Genomic DNA, 15,454 nt, shown 5'->3' with positions numbered 1-15,454 from the left:
CGGAGGCGCGGCTGCCCTTCGGCGGCGGAGCTCACGCCGGGCCCCTTGGGACCCGAGCCCTGTTCCAGGCGGAACTGGATTCGGGCAGCTCTCGGGGGTCGCGCTCCCAGCGCCCTCATGTTCCATAGAGGGGAGCCCGAGCTTCCAGCCTCAAGATTTGGAGGTCCATGGTTTCTGTCCTTCACCGTGTCCAGGGGCGGGGGGCTTTCTTCCCTCCCTCCAGATGCTCCTGGGGGGCATCTTTCTCCCGCCAAGATTGTGGGGTTCGGGCGGTGGGGTCTTAGCCTCTCCGAGGGATCCTGATGTTGAGAGCCCGCGCACCTCGAGACTGTAGGGGAAGGGGTCTCTAACCTTTCCTTCAGGTCCTGCACTTGGCGTGTTTCTTCCCCTCCCTCCCCTGCCTCCCTAATGTTCTGGGAAAGGGAGTCACATTTCCCCTTCACTCAATCCCTTGAGTTCAGTGGGGCAATCCCCCCCTCCGCCCTCCGGCACACATGCCCCGTGGAGGCTATTTGGAGGAAGTGGGACGAACAGGCCCCTAAACCTTTTTGGAGCCTAGCTTTGGAATCCCTAACCCTATGGAACCGAGTTTCCCAAGGGTTGATCTGAATCTAGGTGTATTTGCTTTCCTCCCCGCTTCCCCTACCCTACCCCGGGGGGCCCATTCAGTTAATCACTTTGTGGATGCCTTTCAGGTGAAATCTTAGAACGTGTCTCCAACCCCCCAAGATTATTTAAAGATCCCACCACCGGACTGTATCCCCGGCCCTTGGTCAGTACTTATTTACCTTCCTACACGATGCCTCTTCCCAGCCCGCCCACCCTCACACACCCCTTACCTTCCAGTCCCCACAGTCTGCGGCTCGCCTTATACCACCCCCACTCTCCCCTCTGTAGAAGCGGGTACCTTTTTGCGGGACACTCCGCTGGCTGTGTTGTTTTTGAGGCTTTGGGGGCTGAGAAGAGCAGATGAAACCCTAAAATATTTCATTTAAGAGAGTCCTGGCGAATGTGTTTTGGCCTTGAGGTAGTAGATGGTTATATTTGGCAGTTATATTGAAGCGATTATTGACCCACAGATGGATCTGGGAGAGATGATCAGGATTGTATTCGCTCCCAATGTACAAAGCCTGCTGCTTTGACTTCTCAGCAGCCCCTAACCTTCCAGCAATGGGAGATCAAGTGTGTTCTGTGGCTCTCTTCTCCCCTAAAAATAATGATTCTCAGGTGGGTTCAGTCGTCTTTAATAGACCAGACAGTCAAGAAAAGACACCATGCCACTTTGGAGTCTCAAAAACAAGTTCATTATCTCCGGCTTTGATATTTGTTCCCAGTGGTGGAGCCTGTGCAGCGGGGTCTTTGTTCACGGGCTAATGCTTCTGCTAAGCACCTCGTGTGTGTTCTTCGGCCTCACTGCTCTGTGGCTGAGGGGTTTGAGAAACATGGTGAAGGTGTATGAACCGAGCTTGACATTTGTGGTGAGATAATGATTTGCATGAATAAGGATGTTCATCGGGCCTTATTAAGGACCGTTTTTTGGAATGTGTAACATAATGTTCTCTACTGGGGTAGAAAAAAAAAGGGGGGGAGATTGAACCTCTAGGTTTGCCATGTTATTTGTGTATGTATAAATCTTTAAATTCCTCGTATAGGAATTTTTATCCTGCCCCTTATCCAGGATTTTTAACAGTCATTTCCCTGCTGATTTGATGTAGTGTTTGTGGGGTTTTTCTGGTTGTGAGCCTAGTTAAGAATGTTTGATAATCCAATTGGTTCTGATTGGGGCAGAGTTCATTTTTTTGTAATCTTCCTAAAATGGATGTTTGTGGGGGTTAAGGTGGGTGGGTAAAATAGGGAGTTCGTTTCTTTTTTTGGTAAATTGGAAATTAGGTTGTGTGTCCAGCAAACATTCTCCAGGGCCTTTAAACTTCTTGGCCAGACACTACAGTTTTTTCCGGGACACGTCTAGTTGCCAGTAGTGCATGCTATAGAGACCACTGCTGCAAAAGGCTTAAAGTAAAACGTCAGTTCTGGGAAAATAGAGGCTGTGGGATAACAAGAAGTTGATTTTTTTCCCCTCCCCTGCATTTCCTATATAGTGCTCCCCTACGTGGGCTGGAGGAGTGACAGAGCCAGGCAGCTCTGATGCCTGAAGATGCCTGGTACTTGGACATGATGTGAGGGCAGTAAGGGTTAGGCATTTCTATTAATGAATTAACTAGGACTTAGTAAAAGGCCAGTGATAAGGAGAATGAGTTTCAGTTAGAAATAGCATCCGTTTGATAGGTGTACATGTTTTAAGGCCTGGCTTTGGAATTTTCACATTTAAAAATGTAAAATTGAGTTAGTAGCAGGAGAACATGACATTCATTTCTTAAGACAAAAGCAACAAGAGAGATATTTGACATTCTCATAGGAACATTTTGAAATTTTGTGAGCGGACTGAAAATCTAATTTCAAGCCAACCCTTGTAATTTTGTTGAGTGGACATGGATTTTAAGTACAGTGGAAGTGCAGTCTTGTAGAGGACCTCTGATTAGTTTTGTTTAAACAGCTCCTGGAACAGATGTGATAAAACATATTAAAATGGCTACTCTGGTTAAAGGTTAAAGCCAGATGGAGGGAGGAGGCTGGTTTTCAGCCCTAGAACTTAGCTCTCTTACAAGTTGTCCTTGAACAAGTAACTTAACCTTTCTGTGACTGGCTCAGTTTTCCCTCTGTAAAATAAGGAAATATTTTGTGTCACTCTTATTGGGACATTTGTGAGTCTGACTTACTGATAGCCAGTTGGCGGGGAGGTATTTTTAGACACGTTTCTGACTTCAGTGAATAAGCAATGCTGGGTTACTTTTTTATCTTATGGAGCAGAAAAACATACTCTGTGATTGATAGACGTACAGCATGTCACAGTGTGGTTAATTTCTTTTTGTGCTTTTTTGTAGACCCCTTTCAGATTTCCTCAAGTTAATTTCTGTCTCTGGCAGGCTCTTACATCGTTGACTAGGCAGCATACCTGTGCTAATCAAAGACAGTCTGGAGGGAGTGACCTGCTTTAGGCTTTATTGGTTTGGCAATGTTTTAATTCTTACGCAACTCTGGGTATGTTTATGGCACTATGTAAATGTTACATAAGAACATGGAGGCTGAGAAGTGGCCAGAATGGTGACTGTGAACACAGGAAGGTTAGACTGAGGACTTTATCCAAAAGAACCTTGGGAATCTGCAATCAGTACAGGAAGAACCTGCACTTTATTTTCCTCTAAGAACCTTTTTAGATGATTATGTCTTTCAGGTGGACTGCTGTGTTATAAATAGGTTTATTCTCCACCGGTGAGCTAATTGTAACCTTGCTACCAAAATATGAATCAGTAAACGATGAGACGTGCTGCTTCTTCCAGCATGTCCTGTTGAAGCTGCTTGTTGCATTTTGGAACATGAGTTGAATTGGGTTGCAGTCTGTTCTCATAATAACTGAGGAGCACAGGGTGTTGAGGTGGAATGGAATTCTCAGTTCGTGGTGCTTTAGGTCATCTTAATTTTTGAAGGTTAAATACAGAATACTGAAGTGGCTCTTTATAATTTTGAAATCTTTATTGTTTGCTGTTCAATTTTTGCTCAGGGTAGCAGTGAACATTAATTCTGGGATCTCGCCTCTTTGTCTTCAGTTCTTGTAAGAGGGTCTTAATCTTGTTTTCCTCTCTGTATTCATAAAAAGGAAATTCTAGAGTCCTTTCTCACCAGTGCTTCTGATGCTGGACATACTGCAGGCAGCCACAGCCCATCAGTTCCACCTGGACTGGGAATGCGGGAACCTTTTAAGTCCAACTTGCATTTCTTTCACTCTGCAGGCACTGCCTCATGGCCAGGTTCAGATACCTGCTCTGAGTTTCTGTTCTTCTCAGTTTTTCACTCTCATGCATGGTTTAACTTGAGCTTTGGCTTCAGAGGCACCATTTTTGTCCATGTCTGTTCTCTCTCCTCTGTTATGGAGAAATGGTATGCTAAGCAAAAATACGATTTCAGAGAGTATCTTTCTTTCCTTTACTCTGTAGAGTTGCCAGAGTTTGGTTTAGCTGTGACGTTTCCATCCCAGGCAATCTTTATCTGCTCTCTAGGGTTCAGAGACAGTGCCACTTTACGCAACTCTGGGCTTTTTGGTTTTCTTTAGTCTCCACCCAATCTTAAGCCTGCATTTGTCTCCCTAAATATTTTGAATTTAGCATAATGAAAGTAACTGCCTTTCCCTTTAAACCATCACATCACCCCTAATATTTACACAGTTAACATATAGGAGATTTCTTTAGTCATTGGGTTGGGTATGTGCCTGGAACAGTTTTTAGCATGGGGATTTAAATAACAACAAGATGAACAAAAGTCCCTAAATCTCTGCTACTATGGAACTTGCAATGGCTTAGACTGAAAATAAATAAGTAAACTCAATTAATCAGTCCATGAGTACTATGAAGAAAATAAAACAGGATGCTCTGCCATAGTGTGCCTGGAGCTGCCATTTCACCTGTCTCTCAGCTTCATTGTTTTATCTGTAAAATGGGGCTAATACAGTCTTGTTACTCGTGATAGTTCTATAAAGTTGAATTGTAGAACTGAATTACCAAATCTTCAACCATTGCTCCTAGGGGAAATACAGGGTTAGGTTCCTGCAAGCCTCTGGTCACTTTTTCAACCTGTCAATACATAACCTTATTTTATGTGTTTCTTTTTTTTTTTTTTTTTTTTTTTTTTTTGATACAGGGTCTTGCTCTGTTGCCCAGGTTAGAGTGCAGTGATATGATCTCACTCACTGCAGTTTCTGCCTCCTGGGCTCAAGCAATCCTTCCACCTCAGCCTCCTGAGTAGCTGGGACCTCAAGTGTACACCACCTCACCTGGCTAATTTGTGTATTTATTTACTTTTTGGTAGAGACAGGGTTTCAACATGTTGCCCAGGCTGGTCTTGAACTCCTGGGCTCAAGCAGTCCACTCACCTGGGCCTCGCCTGCTGAGAATGCAGGTATGAGCCACTGAACCTGGCCTGTTTTATGTGTTTCTGTTTAATTTTAATTTTTTTTTTTTTGAGACAGTGTCCTGCTCTGTCACCCAGGCTGTATAGTACAGCAGTGCATCACAGGTTGGGCACAGTGGTTCATGCCTGTAATGCCAACACTTTGGGAGGCCGAGGCAGGTGGATCATGAGGTCAGGAGTTTGAGACCAGCCTAACATGGTGAAACCCCGTCTCTATTAAAAATACAAAAATTAGCCAGGCGTGGTAGTGTGTATCTGTAATCCCAGCTACTCAGGAGGCTGAGGCAGGAAAATCGCTTGAACCCGGTAGGCAGAGGTTGTAGTGAGCCGAGACTGCGCCACTACACTCCAGCCTGGGCGACAGAGTGAGACTCCATCTCAAAAAAAAAAAAAAATGCATCATAGTTCACTACAGCCTGGAACTCCTGGGCTCAAGCAGTCCTCCTATGTCAGCCTCCCAAGTGGCTAGGATCACACGCACATGCCACCATACCTGGCCAATTTTTAAATTTTTTGTAGAGATAGGGTCTCACTCATTGCCCAGGCTGGTCTCTTTAATTCCTGGGCTCAAATGATCCTCCTGCCTTGGCCTCCCAAAGGGCTGGGATTACCGACATGAGATACCATGCCTGGCTTTGTTTCTGTTTAAAGACGTCTTATTTAATACGTATTGTTGGTTCATTAACGTTGAACTTTGCTGACAAGAGCACTATTAACTCATGCCTAAACCAAGCTTCTCTAACATGTATTTTCTCCACGAGGCATATCACTATCTTCTTGCGCCTAGGAACACTAGACAGCACTTCAGCACTTCTTGTGGGGTACCATTTTATACAGCAAAATCATCAATGAAAAGCATGACACTAAATATGCTGCAGAAAGGATAACTTGTTTACAGTATGCCAGCTGAAACAAGAAGGCAGGGTTGCCTTGTTTGACCTCAGTTGGGAATGCATGTGGTGGGTGTTTCAAATGTTTCACTATTCTGTGTGTGGCTGTCAGTGAGCAGGAAGGTACCATAAATGTTGATATTGGGGTTACACATAAATTTGCATTAACCGTATTTTGTTAGAACTGTATACAAAAGTGGTAGAAATAAAATTGTAGAATTTCACTGAACCAGAATTTTAATTTTAATACATATAGTTAGAAGTCCCATTTCCAGACTGCAAACTAAACATATGCATGTTGAGTACCTACCATGGTGATCTAGCACGGTGGTCCCCAACCTTTTTGACATCAGGGACTGGTTTCGTGGAAAATAATTTTTCCGCATGGGAAGTAGGGGAGATACGGTTTCGGAATGAAACTATTCCACCTTAGATCATCAGGCACATCAAGCCGAGGTGGGTGGATCACCTGATCAGGAGTTCAAGACCAGCCTGGCCAACATGGTGAAACCCCATCTCTACTGGAAATACAAAACTAGCCAGGCATAGTGGTGGCAGCATATGCCTGTAATCCCAGCTACTCGGGAGGCTGAGGCAGGAGAATCGCTTGAATCCGGGAGGTGGAGGTTGCAGTTAGCTGAGATCACGCCACTGCACTCCAGCCTGGGGAGCAGAGTGAGACTCCTCAAAAAAAAGAAAAGAAAAAAGGATCATCAGGCATGTCAAGCGTGTTAGATTCTCATAAGGTGCATGCAAGCTAGATGGCTCGCATGCGTGGTTCACAGTAGGTTTCCCACTTCTATGAGAATCTAATGCTGCCGCTGATGTGACAGCAGGCAGAGCTCAAGTACATGCCTGCCACTTACCTCCTGCTGTGTGGCCTGGTTCCTAACAGGCTGTGGACCAGTACCAGTCTGTGGCCCCAGGGGTTGCGGACCCCTGATCCAAAGGGTCCCTTGACACGTATTTATGGAGCACTTGTCATATACTAGGCATTATCACAGGTGTTAGGAATACAGCAGTAAACCAAAGGAGACAAAATTGCCTTCTCTCAGCTTACCTTCAGCCAGGTGAGGTGAACAATAAACAAAAGCATGAAATGTAAGGCAATTGTGCCTACCACAGTCCACCTTCTGCTCCTCCCTCCCCCAAGATTCCCCATCTTTGGTGTCCACACACCTGCTTCAGGTATTCAGTCAAATGCTAGTCTTTGTCGATAGAATTAAGGTCTTAGTCGGTTGACCTTTAGCCGTCTAAAGGAGGTTATCATGGTGGGTCTGTCCTGATTGAACTAGCCCTTTCAAAGCAGAGAGATTTCTCAGCTGATTGCACAAGAGGAAATCAGATGTTCCAGCTGGCTTGGAAGCAAGCAGACATCCATGTTGTGAACTGCCGATCCCAATAGCCACATGGCAAGGAACTGCAGGCAAACTCTAGCAGCTGAGAGTGGTTCCCAGCTGACAGCTAGGAGGAACATGGGGACCTCAGTCCTTCATCTGCAAGGCTATGGATCTTGCCAACAACCAGTAGGCTTGGGAGAGGACCCAATCATAGATGAGAAGGCAGCCCTAACTGGCACTGTCCATGCTGTGCCTGGACTTCTGACCTGTAGAAACTGTGAAATAGTAACTAGGTGGTGGTTTAAAAAATGTATGCATTGGGTGGGGGTGAGTCAAATGGTGATGGTGAAAATAGGTAAAGCAAGAGAGGGGAATAATGAGAAATACCCCAAAACAGTCATGGGGGTACTTGAGACCTGGTGCCCAGCCATCCCATCGCTCACATATAAAAACAAATCCTTTGACCACAGGTGGCTTTCATCTGCCTATAACTTTTTACTAGATATTTGTGAGTGGAGGGGAGAGGAATTGTGGATGCTTTGGAAATGTTTTTTAGGTGCTTGGGATGTTTGAGGTGAGGAATCTGGGAATTGAAGTATTTTCTGGGTTTGGTTTTTTTTCTTTTGGGTAGTAGAGGACTCACCTTGCCCCACATCCTCATATATTGTCTTGGTATATGTTTGCATGTTACCTTTTATACCTGTAGAAGATAAGATTGAATTGTAATCAGTCAGTGTTCATTTCTGATATCCAGGATGTGCCTAGCATCAAGCTGAATGCTGAGAGGGATCCTGAGGAAAGAGTCTGTCCTTGCCCTTTACAAGTTTAGACACACAGACTGACCGCAGTGGCTCACGCCTATAATCCCAACACTTTGGAGACTGAGGTGTGGGGGATCACTTCAGTCCAGAAGTTTGAGACTAGCCTGGGCAACATAGCGAGACCTCGTCTCTACAAAACATTTTTAAAAATTACACGGGCGTGGTGGCACGTGCCTGTGGTCCCAGCTACTTGGGAGGCTGAGGTGGGAGGATAGCTTGAGCCCAGGAAATTGAGGCTACAGCAAACCATGATTGCACCACTGCACTTCAGCCTGGGTGACAGAGTGAGATCCTGTCTCAAAAAAAAGTTTACACACAAATGGACTTTTTTCCTGCTTGTTGGAACTACCACAAACTATGAGGAGTTCAGGTGACAATTGTAATAAAAGCATCTGATTTGCTGAATGTTTACTATGTACTAAAGTATTATGCTAAGCACCTGTGTTGTATCATTTACTCTATGTAGTTATTCTTTGAGGGGCTGGGGCTCTTATTCCCAATTTACAGATGAGAAAACCAGGGCATAGAGAAGTTAAGCAGTGGGTCCAAAGTCTATCCAAGTCCAAAACATGTGGTCTAAATATTGTACTGTACTATAAACTGTGAGTACTGTAAAAGTGACCTTCTAACCAGGCTCTCTGCCTTCAATCTCCTATTTGTTTTCCATCCTACTGCTGGATTTAACTTTGGAAATGCACCCTATCTGTCTGACCTATAGGTTTTATGGCTTCTAGGATCAACTCTAGACCTCTTAGCTTAGCATTGCAATCAGTTTCATCTGGTCTTAGTCTTCCTGACTGTTCTTGTCTTTGGCTGGAACCTTGGCATTGTTGTAACTGTCAATTTACTGTGAACCCAATATAGCTAATATTTTTTCACAGCCCTTTGACTTCCCCTTTCTTTTTCTCTGGAATGCTTCTCCCCACTTCTCCTCCTGGCCAAACCCATTGTCCTCCAGTGTGGACCTTCATCCTCTTGTGTTCTCCGGGTCAGTGATTCCATCCTTTCTGCTTTTCCCCTTGGCCTGTATTGGTTGTTGGAGTTGCACTGTTTATAGTTGTCTTCTCCTCCCACTCTCTATGCCCAAAGAGTTGGTGCGGGGAGCTGGCTTATTCATTATATGGCTTTGGCCTACACAGAGCCTTGCATGTTTTAAGTACTTAATAAGTTTGTTTAATTTAATTCATTCATTTCTTTTCCATCTTCTCAGTAAAATCCTAGGCAAATAATTCCAATTCTGTTTTGCTCTAATTTTATTATCATCTTGTGTATATAGAATTTTAATCCTACTCAAAAAATGCCATGAACATTTGTGAGTTACTTGGAACATCATAATCTCTCTTTCTATCTCACCTCTTTCATCTCTATTTATCCTACGCCTACCCATTTTATTCCAGCCAAATTAACTTGATCTCTCAACCTCATTAGTTTTATTCTCAGTTTGTCTGATTTCTTTTTTCCTTTTTCATTGTCCCAGTTGCCTGAAACAATCATTCCTATCCCTCCTCTCACTCAAAACTGTGACATACACTGTCTCCTCTCCATTCGTCCATATTATAATAAATAGGTCAGGAAGAAAATACCAGAGATAAATATCCTTCCCTGCTCTATTGAGCCAGAAGTATGTTTATTCAGACTCAACAAAGAAAACAGTGGTTTTACATGTTCATCATAAACTGAAATCAAAGGAGAAATGCAATTTCCTGATTGTCTAAATATGACAACTGAGTCTGTACACATAGGTCCCAGGAACATTGGACATACTCCCTCATAATGATGCTCGCTCATTTCAGTTTTACCTTGACATTCTCCTGAGCAGCAGGTGGGCCCTTGCTAGATGTTCAGGTATTTACAGTCAGCCATAAATTAAGTTGCAATGACAGGTCTCCTTAGGATAAACATCAAACGTCTCTTTTGAGTGAGAACAAAGCTTTCATTCTCTAACAGAGACTTAAGGTTGAACTTGTTTAAACAGCTCTCTAGGGCTGGGTTTGTCTCCAAGTAGAATGTCAGAAAGGCAGCTTGTAGAATGGATATAGTGTGGAGCTGGCTTTCCAAACACCTTTCTCTTATGCAAACCCATTCCAAGACTTTTTCCCAGATTGGAATTAAATACCAAGCTTATCAAGTGTCTTATTGTTAAATCTGTGGTTCTCCCCACCCCCCACCATACAAATAGCTTCCTTTATTAAGTCAGTTATATTTTTTTTGTAAGTGCTTTTTACCAGTACATTTTGTTTTTGTGTTTTTCTATATACCACCATTGGCACCTGTAAAATTTGACTTTATTATGGCTCTTGGGTACTTGAAAGCTTTTTGTTTTAATGTATTTTTAAAATCTAATTCTGATAATTGTAAAAGGTGAAAATGTACCTTGGGTCTTGTTTTCTTTTAACCAAATAGCATGTGATTGCTTTACTGCTGCAAGATTTTTCTATTTAGGCTAGTTAGAACCTTGCTAGTACAGTATCAGTTCCTAGTTATTGCCTTCCCGCCCCCCAAGAAAGCCAAACGTTGCCTCTATTTTGTGAACAGTTTAGTGCCAGACATTTTTTAACCTGATTCAGATTTTCATAAACATTTTGGCAGTTGTCTAGATCAGTAGCTATCAACAGTTGTCTTTCTTTTTAAGACAGTGGAACTCTTAAAAATGAAAACGTAGAAATGTATATAAAGTTATAAAGTGAGTAAAAGCTGAGCAACTCTGGCAGAGGCCCCCTCTGCCCCTGAAATTATTAGGCTGAGATCTGTTGAGTGACATTTATTGGGCACAGTGCTATTTGCCAGGTGCTGTACTAGACACTGGTGAGAAACTGGTGAAAAGGACACTGGTTTCCTCTTTGTGAGTTCAGAGATTCCTGGACATGGTGGAGAGTCTAGAGATTCAGGAAGAAGACAGTTTGAAAAACACTGTAAGGTTTTTGTTTTTGTTATTGAGATTATATTGTGTATGTTGTTTGGCAAATAGAGATATATGGTGGTAGTTTTAAATTGTGGCAAAATACGTGTAACAGAAAATGTATTATTTTAATTGTACAATTCAGTAGTGTTAAGTACCTTCATAATGTCGTGCAAACCATCACCCCAATTTTAAAGTTTAATATTTATTTAATTTTTATTTATTTATTTATTTTTGAGATGAAGTCTTGCTCCGTCACCCAGGCTGGAGTGCCATAGCTGATCTCGGCTCACTGCAACCTCTGCCTCCCAGGTTCAAGCAATTCTCCTGTCTCAGCCTTCTGAGTAGCTGGGATTACAGACATGCACCACCATGCCCAGTTAATTTTTTGTATTTTTAGTAGAGATGGGGTTTCACCATATTGGCCAGACTGGTCTCAAACTCCCGACTATAAGTAATCCACCCACCTCAGCCTCCCTACGTGCTGGGATTATAGGCATGAGCCACCACGCCCGGCCAACATTTCATATATATATAGAATCTTAATATGTGGCTTCTTTCATGTAATATAATGCTTTCAAGTTTCATCTATATTATAGCATGTATCAATAGTTTCTTTTTATGGCTGAATAATATTCCATAATAAATATACCACATTTTGTTCATTCATTGTTTGATGGACATGTGGATGGTTTCCACCTTTTGGCTATTGTGAATAGTACTGTTGAGAATAATTCATGTACAAGTTTGTGTTTAAACATTTGTTTCAGTTATTTTGTGCGTATGCCTTAGAGTAGAATTGCTGGGTTATAGGGTAGTTCTAGGTTTAACTTAATAAGGAAACATCAAACTGTTTTCCACAGCAGTTGTACCCTTTTATGTCCCAGCAATGCACCAAGGGTTCCAGTTTCTCTAAATCTTCACCAACACTTATTAAATTTCTTTTTCATATTCTTATGGCCTTCCTAGTGGGTATGAAGTGGTGTCTCATTATGGTTTTGGTTTTCATTGGAATTTGCAATACATTAGAGTCTATGTTGAACATCTTTTCATGTGTTTGCAGGCCATTTGTATATCTTCGGAGAAATGTCTGGTTCAGGTCTTTTGTCCAGTTTTGTTGGTTTTTTAAAAATTATTATGTTTTTTAGAGAACGGGTCTTTCTCTGTCACCCAGGCTGGAGTGCAATGGTGTATTCATAGCTCATCGCAGCCTTGAACTCCTGGGCTTAAATGATCTTCTTGCCTCAGACTCCTAAATAGTTGGGACCTCAGGCATGCACCACCATGCATGGCTCCTGTTCAGTTTTTAATGTGGTTGTTGTTGAGTTTGAAAAGTTCTTTATATATTCTGGATTCTAGGCCATTTTCAGATATAAGATTTGCATATATTTTCTCCTGTCCATTTTCTTTTTACTCTTTTGATATTGCCCTTTATACGCAAAGGTTTTTAATTTTGATGAAGTCCAGTTTATCCATTTTACTTTTGTTGCTTGTGCTTTGGTGTCATATCTGACAGACCATTGCCAAATCCAAGGTCATGATGTTTTACCCCTCTTCCGAGTTTTAGATATTTTAAGTTTTAGCTGATACATTTAGGTCTTTGATCTATTTTGAGTTAATTTTTGCACGTGGTGTTAGGTAAGGGTCTGACTTCATTCTTTTGCATGTGGTTATCCATTTGTTCATCACCATTTTTTGAAGAGACTTTTCCTTTCCCCTGTATGTTCTAAGCACTCTTGTTGAAAATCAGTTAACCATAGATGTATGGGTTTATTTCTGGATTCTCAATTCTGTTCTGTTGATTTGTGTGTCTATACTTAGCACCATTCTGTTTGATAACTGTAGCTTTGTTGTAAGCTTGAAATCAAGAAGTATGAGTCCTCCAACTTTGTTATTTTTTTTCTCCCAAGATTGAACTATTCAGGGTCACTTGCAATTCCATATGAATTTTGGGATCGGCTTTTTCATTTCCAGAAAAAAAAAAAAAAAAAGGCCACTGAGATTCTGAAAGGGATTGCATTGAGTCTCATCTGATGTATATAATTTACATATAGGCCACTGAGATTCTGATAGGGATTGTATTGACTCTCATCTGATGTATATAATTTACATATAATATGTGATCATATATTCACATTTTTAGTGTAATTTAATTTATGTTGGTGGACAAGTTCAGTTCTCAGTTTTTCAGTATCAATTTGCAAAAAAAAATTCCTCTTGAAAAATAGTATGCCTAAGAAACCCTGAAGGAATATACATCAAACATGTAGTAGTAATTGTCTCTGGGGCAGGAATTAAAGGGGCGCTCAACCTCTACATTATATATTTCTGTGGTGGTTGAAATTCTTGTTAAACAAGGAAACACGGGTTAGTTACTTTGGCAAGCAGGGAAAAAAAGGTAGTAAAAATAAAATACATTTTTAAAAAACCTGATATATGATATTCATAATAGCACAACTAACATTTATAGTTTTGGACCCCCCTACCAAGTAGAATTCCTCAAAATGAAATATTGGAATTGAAATGCTTAGTAGCAAGTAAGAGCATTTGATGTATTTGATTCAGTGTCAGCACCTGGGTGGGAGGACAACTAGTAGGTTGGAGATATTAGAGTACAGACCTGTGGGGAGGATGCGGCCACATTAAAGCACAATGGGAGGTAGAAGCTTTACTAGATAAAAACAGTACCATGTGACATCACTCAGGGTCCTTTCCTTATGTGGATGGTATAGTTGGGCTAGGAGAGATATGATGCAGACCACCTGACTGGGATAATGAGCTTGGAGAAACCACAGAATTAGGCGACGTCAGTGATTACAGACTGGTTATCCAAACATGAACAAGAGAGGGATATAGCAGTTTTGGTTAAGAACCCATCCTTAGGATAGGCAATCTTAGAACTGCTTAAGGAAATACACTGAATTTAATCTTGTGTATTGGATGAAATCGATTACAGAGTAAATTTCAAGTAGTCTAGAATGTAGTCTTTTCTAGACTAAAAATGTGTGTATGCCAAAATCTGTGTAGCTGAAGTTGTTGGGGTTGGAGGAGGGGAGTGTGGAGGTAGGGGAATGCCTACACAGGACCTGGAAAAGTAGAAGAGGAAAACACTACTAAAAAAAAAAAAAGAAATCATTAACATTACAAAAAGACAACTGGAAGTTCTGTGCCTTGCGAGGTATGGTAGGGATGGTATTCATCACTTGTTAGTATTCTAGCCAGAAATTTGCACCTGAATCAGATCAAACCTCTACATCTAGCTAATAGCTTATAGAAAATACAGAGGAGAGAGGAACATGTTAAATGACACCTTGGAGAGTCAACCCAAAAAATCCAGAATGTGGGAAACTACAGGACAAATGGCCTAGATTCTTCAACAGATAACTTGCAAGGAAAAATAACAGCACCTATAATCTAAGGGGGAACCTATAGATTAAAAAAGGTTTTAGGAGATCTCTCAGCCAAGTGCAGTGAAAGAACCTCATTTAGATCTGGATTTTCATTTTATTTTATTTTATTTTTGAGGCAGAGTCTAGCTCTGTCACCCAGGCTGGAGTGCAGTGATGCAGTCACAGCTCACTTCAGCTTCAATCTCCTGGGCTCAAGCAATCCTTCCACCTCAGCCTCCTGAATAGCTGGGATGACAGGCACGTGCCATCACACCTAGCTGATTTTTTTACTTTTTGTAGAGATGGTCTCACTATGTTGCCCAGGCTGATCTTGAACTCCTGAGTTTAAGAGATCCTCCCACTTCAGCCTCCCAAAGTGCTGGGATTACAGGTGTGAGCCAGCGTTCCCTTCCTGGATCTGGATTTGAGCCAGCTGTTAATTTTTTCAAGATAATAAAGGATTTTTGAACACTGGATATTTGATTACATTAAGGCTATTGTCAGTTATTTTAGGTATGATAATGATATTGTGGGAAACTGCAATTTAAAATGTAACTTGCAGAAGATTCCAGTATCAATGACAAAAAATTAAAGGCACTTAAAAACATTAAAGGTGGCCAGGCATGGTGGCTCACGCCTGTAATCCCCGCACTTTTGGGAGGCTGAGGCCAGTGGATCACCTGAGGTCAGGAGTTTGAGACTAGCCTGGCCGACGTGGTGAAACCCTGTCTCTACTAAAAATACAAAAATTAGCTGGGTGTGGTGGTGGGCACCTGTAATCCCAGCTACTCGGGAGGCTGAGACAGGAGAATATCTTGAACCTAGGAGGCAACGGTTGCAGTGAGCCGAAATCGTGCCATTGCACTCCAGCCTGGGTGACGAGCAAGACTCCATCTTAAAAACTAAAACCCAGCACTTTGAGGGGCCGAGGCGGGCCGATCACGAGGTCAGGAGATCGAGACCATCCTGGCTAACACGGTGAAACCCCATCTCTACTGAAAATACAAAAAATTAGCCGGGCGTGGTGGCGGGCGCCTGTAGTCCCAGCTACTTGGGAGGCTGAGGCAGGAGAATGGTGTGAACCTGGGAGGTG

The 15,454-nt window shown here is 42.2% G+C and overlaps 1 protein-coding gene across 2 annotated transcripts in view; it reads left to right on the top strand.

The window, feature by feature from the left end:
- Nucleotides 1-1,372: 1,372 nt before the first annotated feature.
- The window catches only part of ACVR1B (activin A receptor, type IB), a 44,317-nt gene continuing 30,235 nt past the window's right edge, over nucleotides 1,373-15,454 (top strand). Inside the window, exon 1 of one of the 2 annotated variants that reach the window (XM_012002373.1) lies at nucleotides 1,373-1,478. The gene's annotated coding sequence lies outside the window, so the exon portion shown is untranslated. Of the gene's footprint in view, nucleotides 1,479-8,006; nucleotides 8,139-15,454 lie in introns of those variants that run through there. The other variant, XM_012002380.1, reaches the window with a different exon arrangement.

This window comes from Mandrillus leucophaeus, unplaced genomic scaffold (genome assembly GCF_000951045.1).
Source record: "Mandrillus leucophaeus isolate KB7577 unplaced genomic scaffold, Mleu.le_1.0 Scaffold118, whole genome shotgun sequence".
Classification (NCBI taxonomy): Eukaryota; Metazoa; Chordata; class Mammalia; order Primates; family Cercopithecidae; genus Mandrillus; species Mandrillus leucophaeus.
Note: the sequence above shows the minus strand (reverse complement) of the source record. Positions and strands in the feature narration are given on the sequence as shown.